Here is a 14,040-nt window from a genome sequence, read left to right on the forward strand (position 1 = left end):
AATTCTTACGCTACACTAGTATATGGTATGCTTAATAGAGTTTTGGTCATTAACATTGATTGGAGAAAAAAATTGAAATAAGACATTACATTAGAAATTTTTTTAAAAATGTTATGTAATTCTAGTCAAGTAGTCAAGCCGCGCATCCAAGCTTTATCCAAATTGCAAACTTTGTAAACGTTTGCGGAGTAAATATTTTCGTTTTGAGAATTAAAACTGAGTTTAAGGTTACTTGTTATTGAGTCATGCAATGCACGTAAGCTGGTATCTTTCATTGTTGAATTGTAATCGATTACCGCTGGCACTCGCTGACTTTAAAATGTTCAACCAACCCGCAAGTAGCAACCAGAGAATAGAGGTAAGACCTTTCGTCTAGACACTTGATGATATTTGTTGTAGCTATCTCGTTTGATAAGTGATAATAATGGGAATAATAATCTTTTATTCACCGAATAATTTTTGCAGTGAAGACAGGGTAACTACTCAATTATTATTTTTGTCCAGGTGAATTGATCTGAAAAACAATGCCGTCCAGAATGCAGCATTCCTAAAATATGGTTGCTAAAATATGGACTTATAATCTACGGCAGTGGTAAGGGCTCCTAATTTGCTTGAAACATGACCCGTTCAAATCAAAATAGAAGTCTGCTGTGTAATTATACTATATATCAATGATAAATATTTGTCAGAATGTGATGAAGAGTATAAGTGGAAATGTTTTCTTCTCAAGATGAACTACTATACATTCTGACGTTATGGGATAATAACACAACAGTCCTGTTCGCTCTCTCCGATCCCTTTTGCTAGGTGAGTTAGTTTGTAATCTAAGTACAGAGTATTAAATTGTGGGCAATTGTACTAGAAACTAGTCGAAAGCATTCAAAATGTAAAATCAGCTATAATATCCATGTAATCAAATTGAGGAAGCATAAGAGCGTTTACAAACATTTTTCTATATTTCAGTGGAAGTATGTAGTTTTTTAAAACCTAGATTATAATAATGCTCCTATTCTCCTAGTAACATGATCTTACATAATCAATATTATATGGTCCTGAAAGTTTAACAGGTTGTCTATTACCAGACCTAGGTATTTCTGGGATTTATGTGAAGACTGCCATGTTCCAAATCAAGAGGGATCGACAGTCTATCAAGATTAGGACATTTGTCGAATACCTTACTCGGGAATATTATGACTGGGATAAAGTGGTGGGTTTTGGAAAATTCCGCCATATTTTTCCCGGTCATTAATTTTCCCAGTCATAAATTAACCCGCTATAATGTTCCCGAGTAAGGTAAACTAATAGTAATACATTTTGATGCTTGGTGGGTTTTGGAAAATTCCGCCATATTTTTCCCGGTCATTAATTTTCCCAGTCATAAATTAACCCGCTATAATATTCCCGAGTAAGGTACTATGAATGAGGATTTTGAAACATTTAATCTCAGCTTGTTAATTCTAAGCCATTCATATAAAATCTTTATACTACTTCTACTACATTGTCAGACGAGCCTCAAGTGATATTATCAAAATATAGTGCACTGTCATCTGCAAATAAACAAGCAGTAGACTGTTCTGCTAATCTATTGTTATGTAGTAAATGGATATACATTTTCAAAATTGAAACATGAGATCACAACTCAATATAGGATGATAATCTATTTGATGAATATATAATAGCATTAAACTTTCCCTTGATAACAAATAAAATAGTCAGATTTTCGTTTTACGGGATATTCAAGTAACAGTTCATCATTCATATGCAATGATTGATCAATACCGAAATATATAAACTTACTCTTTGTTAGCCTTTTTACGTGTATTTCTTGAAGGTTTTAATGGCTTCTATCTCTTAGAGTCTTAGGTTGAAGTTAGGTGGGCCTGATCTGTCTTTGGCAGACACGATAAGCATAGCTAAGCACACCTTTCTTTGAGAATTTACATCTCCTGCCACATCTGTTGTCGATATCTTTGTTCTTACAGAAACATGTGACCAACATATTGGACTGGTCTTTGACGAAAGACCGGTAATCTTGGGATGTGTCCCCTTTACAATAGAGTGCGATGTTGGTGGCAAGTCAAATATATAATCAATATTACTATATTGATAGGCTCTCAACATGTCAAATGTGACAAACTCTGTTGTAAGCTTTAAAAACTTTCACCAAGTATTCCTCAAATTTCTTGATCTGAGCTTCATTTAGTTCTACTCAAAGCCTTCAAGGTACATTTCCGGAATCGCCTTTAAGGCTGACAATTTGGTACCTATTCTTGACTGAGTTTCACACCCAGTGCCAATTTGGGCTGCGAGTAACACTTTCATCAATGGTCGTGGCATCCTACGTTATAACTTATACCGATCAGTTGTTTTAAAGTGCAAAAGTCAGAACTTTCTCTATAAGTTTTTTATCGGACTTATTGCTAGTACATAGTGCTTGTAATGTATAATGTATATTGTGCTTGTATACATGGGTAAAAATGGGGTCTGACCTAATAACTCGTACACCTGAAGTCTGTAGACATTAAAATCGTGCTCTACCCACTCAATGTGATGATTTTGACCATTTTTATGGCCAAGATGAGCGCTTAGCTATCATCAGAAGCTGAGATATCTTGTAATAAGTAAATTAACTACTACTCGCAAGAGCCTAAAATTACATTTTGACCTTATAACTCCACAACCTAAGGTCTGCAGACTTTAAAACCATGATCTACCCCACTCAATGTGATGATTCTGACCATTTGTATGCCAAAGATGAGCCCTTAGCTCCCATTAGAAGCTGAGATATCTTGTAATAAGTACATAAATTTCGGCTCGCGAGAGCCTAAAGTTACGTTTTGACCTAATAATTCAACAACCTGAAGTCTGCAGACTTTAAAACCATGATCTACCCCACTCGATGTGATGATTCTGACCATTTGTATGCCAAAGATGAGCCCTTAGCTCCCATTAGAAGCTGAGATATCTTGTAATAAGTACATAAATTTCGGCTCGCGAGAGCCTTAAGTTACGTTTTGACCTAATAGTTCAACAACCTGAAGTCTGTAGACTTTAAAACCATGATCTACCCCACTCGATGTGATGATTCTGACCATTTGTATGCCAAAGATGAGCCCTTTACTCCCATCAGAAGCTGAGATCATATCATGAAATAAGTGTGATAATTGTTACTCGCGAGAGCGTACGCGTAGAAGGGCGTGGTCACATAACTCATCAACCTTAAGCGTGAGGACTTTGAAACCAGGTTCTACCCCCTAAATGTGATGATTCTGGTCATTTTCATACCCATTTTGCATTGATCTCCTTTCTCCAATCAGAAATTGAGATATGTGGGCTTATATATCGCGAAAGTGCCAAAAAAGGCGTGGTCAATTGCGCAAAACTGCCTCATATTCAGAAAGCCTCTTATTCAGAAAGTCTACCCAAGCCAAATTTGTTCCTTAGGGCCGTTCCAGGTCTCGAACCTCGGGGCGGAAGAATATTCTCAGATCCTTGATTATTCCTAAATCCAAACTGATGGTTGGTGAGCAGGAGAGTTAGAATTAACCCAAATATCAGGGACACGAATGACTACTCCAGGATTTAAGAAACTAAACTTTCAACACTGAAAACATTCAGATTCTTGCCAAATATATTTCGATTGTAGTCATCTCCAGTGACATTGAACCTAAAAAATGTTAAAAGGTTAGTGAAACTCGAGCCGTTACAAAATTAAGAATCCGAAAAAGGTAAAAAGATCATATTAAGGTTTATGGAATATAGGTAATCCAAAGGGATTGACAGTATTAAGGCCAAAAGGTCTAAGAGAATTAAGCAAATGTATGTAGTTATTTTCTTTTACTTCAAGTGTACTGGGACTGCAATTCTCTAAAATAAAAGTTATAAAAGTTCCATTAAAATCTGTATGTATAATGTACTCCTAAACCGTAGTCAATCAAGTGAACTCCTAGGCTATACTCATCACTAGTAATATCAAATGCTCTACCATCAATGATTTCATAAAATTTGGACCTGTGTCCGTCCATCCTTTTATGCAAGCTATTAATAGTCCTACCCACATAGTTTTTCTTACAAATCGAACACTGTACAAGATAGATGATGTTATAGGTCTTGCAACAACCAGGGGCTGATTTGATCTTTTTGCCATTTGATGTGATGGAGTCCTTACTCATGATCATTTTACAACACTTGCAGTTTCTTCTGTGACAGGGTTCAGTTTTACCATGTTTAGCACCTAAGGCAAGCTGTTTAGATGTAACGAGGCGAGATCTAAGCGTAGATCCCGTTTTCTTCACAAACTGAAACAGTTTTTTCCTTTCGGTGCTGTGGTGGAGTTTGTGGCTTGCTGACTCTCACTTTCACTAAAACTACGAGTTCGTCTCAAGTGACCTTCGTATTTCTGGACAACATTCACCAAGTCATTGTCACTTCCATAACTGGTTGGTGAGCAGTTTATTTGTTTCAATGTTCTCGGTAAGCTGTTGGTTAACAAAGTATTCTATACATTTCCCGAGTAAGGGGAGTATGGAATATGGATATTGGTCGATAAGTATTTGGATCATTAGGGTCCCCGTTCTACTCGCCATTTTCACTAAAAGTAACCAGTTTTTATGTACCTAGCTCGCACCATGGGGGGATGCAACGTCAATTAATGTCAGTATTCCATAAAAACCCCAAACTGACATTGACATTAATTGACATTAATTGACATTAATTGACATTAATTGACATTAATTGACATTATTTGACATTAATTGACATTAATTTGTCTTGAAATTTGAGATTATCATTATTCGATAAATATTCAAGATATTCACGTCTATGTAAGTTAGACCGGTTCAAAAAAACAAAATGTCCTTGCATAATTATGAGTATGTTCTTATCTGTTGATCCTTAGGTTCAAAGACCACCAAAAAAATTTCAGCTTCCAACTCTTCCATCTTCGGTCCCCACCGGCCACGCCCATATTTTATTGGTTTCTTATACAGGTAAAATATCTAGAATCGGCTTTTTTAGTATGAAGGAGTAATGTTAGCTGTTTAAGATTCGTTATTCAAATATAAATGTCATGAAGGGCACGCCCACACATGCTACAAGTGGAACGGAAACAGCGTAGTGGACTACTTCATTGCATCAACATCCTTTCTTCACCGTGTCAAGAGCCTCTCAGTGGGTGAGCACACTCTGTTCTCCGATCACAATCCAATCTTACTCAGCCTTTGGCATAGACGAAGGGCCCCTCAAAGGAGTAGTCAAGCTCCCACCAGTATCTACGAAGAAGCTCCCTTTCGATACAAGATCACAGAAGAGGGCTTAGCCAACTTCACAAAATCATTTGAAGAGCCTGAGTTCATTCAAAGAATCTCCCAACTGACCAAAGATGTCGAATCCACTCCAAAAACCCATGAGGCAGTTGAAGCACTGAATAGGCATATTACAGAACTCATAAACGATGTCGCTAAAAAAGAGTTTGATATCTCTAAACAAACTAAGAATCCAAAACCTAAGTTCGCCTCATGGTTTGACGGCAAGTGTCACACTGCACGACGCCTTTTCAAACGGTCAATAAAAATTGTCGACAATAATCCTGATAACCAGAGAATCAAAACACGGCATCGTGCCAACTCTAGAGGATATCGAAAGATTGTCAATAAGAAAAGAGATGACTTCTTCAATAGCCTTAACAAGAAGATTAAAAACGGTAAAACTATATCCTGGAGAGATTTCAAGAAGCTTAAGAACTACAAGAAGGAAGAAGTCCAAACTGAAACGGAGCAACTCAACTCTTTCCATCATTTCTACTCTGAGCTATATTCTGACAATCATCCAACCGTAGACACTCTCACTAAAAGAGCTCTCCTCGAAGAAGCCAACGCCCTATCCGAGGGATCTGCCCCTAATGAGTCACTGAACAGCCCATTTACATCGGATGAGCTGAACGCTGCGCTAGGCGAACTCAAATCGGGCAAAGCATCTTCTTTTGACCACATCAGCAACGAAATGCTCCGGGGTCTGAGCATGAATATGAGGTCGCTCCTCCTCAAACTCTTCAATTTGTGCCTGGAGACAGGAGTCTACCTCTGGAGCAAAAGTGTGATCACACCAATTCACAAAAAAGGGTGCATCAGGAACCCTGACAACTATAGAGCAATAGCAGTCTGTAGCTGTATCGGAAAACTGCTCTCTACGATGCTGCTATCTCGGCTCGTTAATCACCGCCAAATCTCACATCCTGATCCACCCAACCAAGCAGGCTTTACCAAAGGAAGTCAATGTAATGACCATATATTCACGCTGATGTCCACCATAGAAAAATACAAGAAAGTCAAAAGTAAAATATATGCAGTGTTCATTGATCTTCGCAAAGCTTTCGATCTAGTCTGCAGACAAGCTCTCATGTTCAAACTAGCCTGCTATGGTGTCAATGGTGGCTACTACGACATCATCAAAGACATGTACAGCAAATCAGAGGGTCATATCAAGATGAATGGGAAAATCAGTGAAGCATTCAAGATCCTTAAAGGAACTGAACAAGGACACCCACTTAGCCCTGAGTTTTTCAAAGTTTACTTTAAAAAGCTTTCTGACCTCCTCAACGAAGCTACTGCGAACTGTCCGACACTCGCTGGACTTTCAGTGACTCACCTAGCGTGGGCTGATGATCTAGTAATCCTCGGCCTAGATCCTGAGTCTCTCCAAAAGTTGCTTACGATTATTGGGGACTACTGTAACGAATGGGGTCTGGAAATCAATATCTCCAAAACCAAATTCATGGTCTTCAATGGCAAAGGACCAGACATCCCAAATTGGCGTCCTTCCATTCACGAAAGAGATATCGAGATGGTCTCCAGCTACTGCTATCTTGGGATTATTATAAGCAGCACAGGGAAATTTCGGCAAGCAACTGACTCTCTATACCGTAAAGGACTTGGAGCTTACTTCAGCTTGAGAAGCACTATAGACCGGAGATTCGTTGATGCATCCTGCCTTAACAAATTATTTAACACCCTTGTTAAGCCAATTTTACTTTACGGCTGTCAAGTTTGGGCCCCGGTTCTACCCACCGTCAATAAGGTCCTCTCTAGCTTCAGCAAGTTTCACAATCTTGATCATGCGGTCTCTCACATCGCTAAACAGCAACTTGAGCAAGTGCATCTACGACACCTAAAATACCTTCTTGGTATAAACAGAAGGGCAGTCAATGCTACAGCCTGGGGAGAAACTGGCTCATACCCAATCATTATTGAAATGTTGAAACTGAGCACTAAATATTTCAAAAGAGTTATGAGCCTCCCCTCTAAACAACTAGTCAAAGCTGCAATGACTGAGCAGATTAACCTCAAATTGTCATGGTTTGTAGGCATCGAATCAATCATCAAATCATTCAATAACATCGACCTTCTTGAAAGGAATTCATCATCGCTGTTGAACGCAACCTCACTCGCAGACTCCTGCAGCCCTGAATTAATCACAGAGAACCTGAAAAAACAGTTCCGCGATTCCTGGGGTTCTCTGGTGAAAGATTCTAGAAAACTATCATTCTACAGTGAAGTCAAAACAGAATTTGCATGGGAGCCATATCTAACCTATGCTAGGTCTTTTCAGGACAGAAGGGCAACCACACAGATTCGGTCCAGTTCTCATCACCTTAGAATTGAAAGGGGGAGATATGACAAAACTCCAATTGATGAAAGGACCTGCAACTATTGCGAGCTTAACACCAACCAGCTATTCATCGAGGACGAGAATCATATGCTCCATTTCTGCCCCCTAGGGAAAGGTCCTAGGGACAAATTTCAAAATCTCAGTGGAAACCTACTCAACAATGTTGGTAATGGTAGCTTCAATCTTGCCTCCACGTTCATGTCGCAGTCTGATTGCAAGGATACTCCCAGTGATGAGGACGTAAGTTTGATCAAACTCTCAACCAGCACCATTAACAAGATCTACAGACTAACCCTCAACTTCAAAGACAGTCTGAAAGCAGATAATTAGTTTCCTTTCTCAGTTTTCTATTTTTGTATTCTTTCTTCTTTTTTCCTCTCCTCCCTTTTTTCCTCCCAGCTTTGAATCTGTGATGGATGTGATGGAAGGCTTGCGTTCACTTTTATCCCTACATGGGCTCCCGGCCGTGCGTCCATGTAGGAGCTGTGGGGCCTTCCGAGTGATAGGGTTACAGTGACTGCTAGTAGAGAAAATATGAAGGTTCCACCAGTAGACATAAGTATCGAAAGCAGGGCATTGGCTCGACCTCCGAGGCGGGGTATCCGTGAGGACCCTGGTCGTAATCAGCTCTGCACTGTTTCAGTGTATCCTGATGCCTGAAATCTCGGACACTGCCTACGTACGGGGTAGACAGCCACGGATGATTTTGTCTGTGAGCTTTTCATCACTTCCTGACATGAGCCAGACCTCAGCTGGATCCTTCCTTTTCCTTTTTCTTTACTTCCCGTTCAGTTTACCTCTTCATCATCAGTTTGAGTTGCTTCGCATTGCATTCGAACTTTTCCTCCTCAGTTCACCACGGCACCTCTTTTGGATGCCTCCTACCGGGCAACACTAGCTTTCAGACACTGGCTAACTAACCGCGCACGGTTTAGTTTCTGTGTCTTTTCTGTGGCCGTGTATTCCGTTTTATGCCACCCTCTCTGCCGTTTTCGCGCTTGCGCTCACCCACTCCTCAGTGGGCTGTTCATTTGACAGAGTTACTGGCTGGCACTCCCATCATCTTCTCACTCACCATCACTGCCCAATCAAACTTATGCAATCAAAATCACTATACACCCATAATCATATGATCAAAACACAAAGCTTTGAAATATACTTTTTTCTGTTTGAGATTTGAATAACGTTACTGTAATGTTCCAAATTATATTTTAAATGTTCAAAAAAAAAATGAAGGTATTTCGTTTAATGTGGGTTTTAAGTTCTGATGATGTTGAGAACCACGCCCTTGGATGGCCACGCCCATTTAAGGAAGGGCAGTCAATGCTACAGCCTGGGGAGAAACTGGCTCATACCCAATCATTATTGAAATGTTGAAACTGAGCACTAAATATTTCAAAAGAGTTATGAGCCTCCCCTCTAAACAACTAGTCAAAGCTGCAATGACTGAGCAGATTAACCTCAAATTGTCATGGTTTGTAGGCATCGAATCAATCATCAAATCATTCAATAACATCGACCTTCTTGAAAGGAATTCATCATCGCTGTTGAACGCAACCTCACTCGCAGACTCCTGCAGCCCTGCACTGTTTCAGTGTATCCTGATGCCTGAAATCTCGGACACTGCCTACGTACGGGGTAGACAGCCACGGATGATTTTGTCTGTGAGCTTTTCATCACTTCCTGACATGAGCCAGACCTCAGCTGGATCCTTCCTTTTCCTTTTTCTTTACTTCCCGTTCAGTTTACCTCTTCATCATCAGTTTGAGTTGCTTCGCATTGCATTCGAACTTTTCCTCCTCAGTTCACCACGGCACCTCTTTTGGATGCCTCCTACCGGGCAACACTAGCTTTCAGACACTGGCTAACTAACCGCGCACGGTTTAGTTTCTGTGTCTTTTCTGTGGCCGTGTATTCCGTTTTATGCCACCCTCTCTGCCGTTTTCGCGCTTGCGCTCACCCACTCCTCAGTGGGCTGTTCATTTGACAGAGTTACTGGCTGGCACTCCCATCATCTTCTCACTCACCATCACTGCCCAATCAAACTTATGCAATCAAAATCACTATACACCCATAATCATATGATCAAAACACAAAGCTTTGAAATATACTTTTTTCTGTTTGAGATTTGAATAACGTTACTGTAATGTTCCAAATTATATTTTAAATGTTCAAAAAAAAAATGAAGGTATTTCGTTTAATGTGGGTTTTAAGTTCTGATGATGTTGAGAACCACGCCCTTGGATGGCCACGCCCATTTAAGAAAATTAAATTTTGGAAAACCGTATTATTTTAGGTTTATTGTTTAGTGATCTGAATTTTTTTCACATTTCACATTTCCATATGTGATAGTAGTGAATAAATTGATGATATAAACGTTCTAAAGTGCTAAAAATATGGTAGAACTACATAATCTCTGGTCGAAAAATATCGTGTCAATTAATGTCAGTATTCCAAAATTTTGCAAAACTGACATTGACATTAATTGACATTAATTGACATTAATTGACATTAATTGACATTAATTGACGTTGCATCCCCCCCCCCCCCCCCCCCCGCACCATGCCATGGTCACTAAAAGTTACCAGTTTTGGTGTACTTTACTTGTCATTTTCACCCCAAAGTTACCTATTTGGTTACCAGTTTTAGTGTAGCTTACTCGCTAATTTCACCAGAAGTTACCAGTTTTGAGGTATCTCATTCGCCATATCTAACAAAATTTCCCAATTTTAATGTACTTTACTCGCCATGTTCACCAAAAGTTACCATTTTCCATGTACCTTACTCATCATGTTCACCAAAAATTGCCTGTTTGATGTTACTTGCTGATTTCACCACATTATGAAGTTCAGAAAGAAATATTATTCCTCAATTAACACTATATCTCACTAGGGTGGAGACGTGACTGTAGTAGTTATGATGCGGAACAAGGAACGAGACTACGAGAGGGAGAAGAGGAGGGCCCCGTTGATATGGTGAGCCTGAACCACATGACCCACCATGCCACTCTCTCCCTCGAAAGATGGTCACCAGTACTTTACCAGCCCGCCCCTCTGATAAGCAGCAGTGTGTGAGAGAACGGAGCGCCAGTACTCAGTCTGTGGAGGCCATGCACATGGTCTGTGACGAAGAGGAACCTGTGACCAGGCAACCAGAACAACATGTTGCCCGGCAACCATAACAAAGACCCTCTGAACAACCTGCCCGGCCCGCTTGGACAGAGCAGGTAACTGCCCTTGTTAAATAACACTTTTGCGGGTTTATATCAGGGGGGGGGTGGGGTACCAATGGCATAAAATGGCATAAAATGGCATACGTTTTATGGCATAAATGGAAATTTTTATTGTCCAATTCTCCATTATGCAATTTATGTCATTGGTACCCCCCCCCCCCCCTCCCCCCCCCCTCCCCCCCCCCCCTATCAGAGATATTTCGGTTTTTTACCATGTCAAACACGGGAGCTTTGAGCACTTTTAGGAGAATATTCATTTTCGTTCATTTCGGTTCATTCCATGAACCTGGGTAATTTTACGCGAATTTTGATGCCTAGCTTATAAGTATAACTATATCCATCTTAGAAAATCGAATGGAGGCTTAACCCAATTCCCAGCACTTAAATACAGCAAACACTTCGATGTCCCAATGTCCCAAATTCATGGAAATTGATGGATTTATCTTCTGAAACTAGCAAATTTCAAGATTTTCGTGTTGAAAAAAAATTTGTTTAGCCACACTTTGACAGAAAGGCTGGCGCGCGCGCACAATTTATAACTGCACACGCGTTCGCTTGGTTTATGAAGAGGATTTTGGAATATGTTTTGGTGGTGAAATAGGTAGTACCTGTCCTAAACCATCATAAAAATCAAGTTTCGGCCTCTCAACCCACTCAAGCCATTCCCAGGGGCCACGCCCATCCCAAAATAGCTGAAATCCAGGTAAAATCAAGATTGAAAATCTTTACCCCCGTATGCGATTTATGTTCCGGGGTAAGGTGGCCCATGTTTTAGTATAAAATGGGTACTGACTATCCCAAACCATCAAAAAAACCAAGTTTACACCTCTCAAACCACTCAGGCCACTCCCAGGGGCCACGCCCATCCCAAAATAGCTGAAATCCAGGATTAAAAATCTTTACCCCCGTATGCGATCTATGTTCCGGGGTAGGTGGCCCATGTTTTAGTATAAAAATGGGTACTGCCTATCCCAAACCATCATAGAAACCAAGTTTCGGCCTCTCAAACCACTCAGGCCACGCCCATCCCAAAATAGCTGAAATCCAGGTCAAATCCCATACAAATCCTGTCTGAGAATCTTTACCCCCGCGCCGTATGCGATTTATGTTCCGGGGTAGGTGGCCCATATTTTAGTATAGAAATCGGCACTGCCTATCCCAAACCATCATAAAAACCAAGTTTCGACCTCTCAACCCACTCAGGCCACTCCCAGGGGCCACGCCCATCCCAAAATAATTGAAATCCAGGTAAAATCAAGATTGAAAATCTTTACCCCCGTATGCGATTTATGTTCCGGGGTAGGTGGCCCATGTTTTAGTATAAAAATGGGTACTGCCTATCCCAAACCATCATAAAAACCAAGTTTCCACCTCTCAAACCACTCAGGCCACTCCCAGGGGCCACGCCCACCCCAAAATAGCTGAAATCCATGTCAAATCCCATACAAATCCAGACTGAGAATCTTTACCCCCGTATGCGATTTATGTTCCAGGGTAGGTGGTCCATGTTTTAGTATAAAAATGGGTACTGCCTATCCCAAACCATTAAAAAACCAAGTTTCGACCTATCAAACCACTCAGGCCACTCCCAGGGGCCACGCACATCCCAAAATAGCTGAAATCCAGGCCAAATCCCATACAAATCCAGACTGAGAATCTTTACCCCCGTATGCGATTTATGTTCCAGGGTAGGTGGCCCATGTTTTAGCATAAAAATGGGTACTGCCTATCCCAAACCATCATAAAAATCAAGTTTCGACCTCCCAACCCACTCAGGCCACTCCCAGGGGCCACGCCCATCCCAAAATAATTGAAATCCAGGTAAAATCAAGATTGAAAATCTTTACCCCCGTATGCGATTTATGTTCCGGGGTAGGTGGCCCATGTTTTAGTATAAAAATGGGTACTGCCTATCCCAAACCATCATAAAAACCAAGTTTCCACCTCTCAAACCACTCAGGCCACTCCCAGGGGCCACGCCCACCCCAAAATAGCTGAAATCCATGTCAAATCCCATACAAATCCAGACTGATAATCTTTACCCCCGTATGCGATTTATGTTCCAGGGTAGGTGGCCCATGTTTTAGCATAAAAATGGGTACTGCCTATCCCAAACCATCATAAAAATCAAGTTTCCACCTCCCAACCCACTCAGGCCACTCTCAGGGGCCACGCCCATCCCAAAATTACTGAAATCCAGGTAAAATCCAGACCGAGAATCTTTACCCCTGTGATGCTTTTTGTTCCGGAGTAGGTGGCACATGTTTTAGTGTTTAAATAGGTAGTACTTGTCCCAAACCATCATAAAAATTAAGTTTCGACTTCTCAACCCTCTCAGGCCACTCCTAGGGGCCACGCCCACCCCAAAATAGCTGAAATCCATGTCAAATCCCATACAAATCCAGACTGAGAATCTTTACCCCCGTATGCGATTTATGTTCCGGGGTAGGTGGTCCATGTTTTAGTATAAAAATGGGTACTGCCTATCCCAAACCATCATAAAAACCAAGTTTCCACCTCTCAAACCACTCAGGCCACTCCCAGGGGCCACGCACATCCCAAAATAGCTGAAATCCAGGCCAAATCCCATACAAATCCAGACTGAGAATCTTTACCCCCGTATGCGATTTATGTTCCAGGGTAGGTGGCCCATGTTTTAGCATAAAAATGGGTACTGCCTATCCCAAACCATCATAAAAATCAAGTTTCGACCTCCCAACCCACTCAGGCCACTCCCAGGGGCCACGCCCATCCCAAAATAATTGAAATTCAGGTAAAATCCAGACCGAGAATCTTTACCCCTGTAGTGATTTTATGTTCCGGGGTAGGTGGAACTCAGGTCATATCCATTCTAAAATTACTGAATTCAAGGTGAAATGAAAATAGCTAAAATCTGGAAACCCCTACCCCTGTAATCGTTTTTATATGAGACTTTTTAAGACAATTCAATTTCTTTCAGATTGGGAGTTGCAGTGAAGTTCTGCCAAAGATTTTCTACGATGAGATAAGAATACCTAGACCTTACCTCTCGAACAATTCTCTGATATCACATCAAAATGTTAATTTGTTTTTATGTGAGATTAGAACCTTAAATTAAAATGTTTTATTTTTCAAAGAAAATGAAAATTTGCCCTCACTCCTAA

The 14,040-nt window shown here is 40.8% G+C and overlaps 1 long non-coding RNA gene across 1 annotated transcript; it reads left to right on the forward strand.

Moving 5' to 3' along the window:
• Positions 1 to 220: 220 nt before the first annotated feature.
• Positions 221 to 14,040, forward strand: LOC134815665 (uncharacterized). The gene is made up of 5 exons (XR_010160263.1): positions 221 to 358; positions 505 to 592; positions 690 to 807; positions 10,558 to 10,891; positions 13,857 to 14,040. It is a non-coding gene; the product is annotated as an uncharacterized LOC134815665 (long non-coding RNA).

This window comes from Bolinopsis microptera, chromosome 5, assembly GCF_026151205.1.
Source record: "Bolinopsis microptera isolate Bmic1 chromosome 5, MBARI_Bmic_1.0, whole genome shotgun sequence".
NCBI lineage: Eukaryota > Metazoa > Ctenophora > Tentaculata > Lobata > Bolinopsidae > Bolinopsis > Bolinopsis microptera.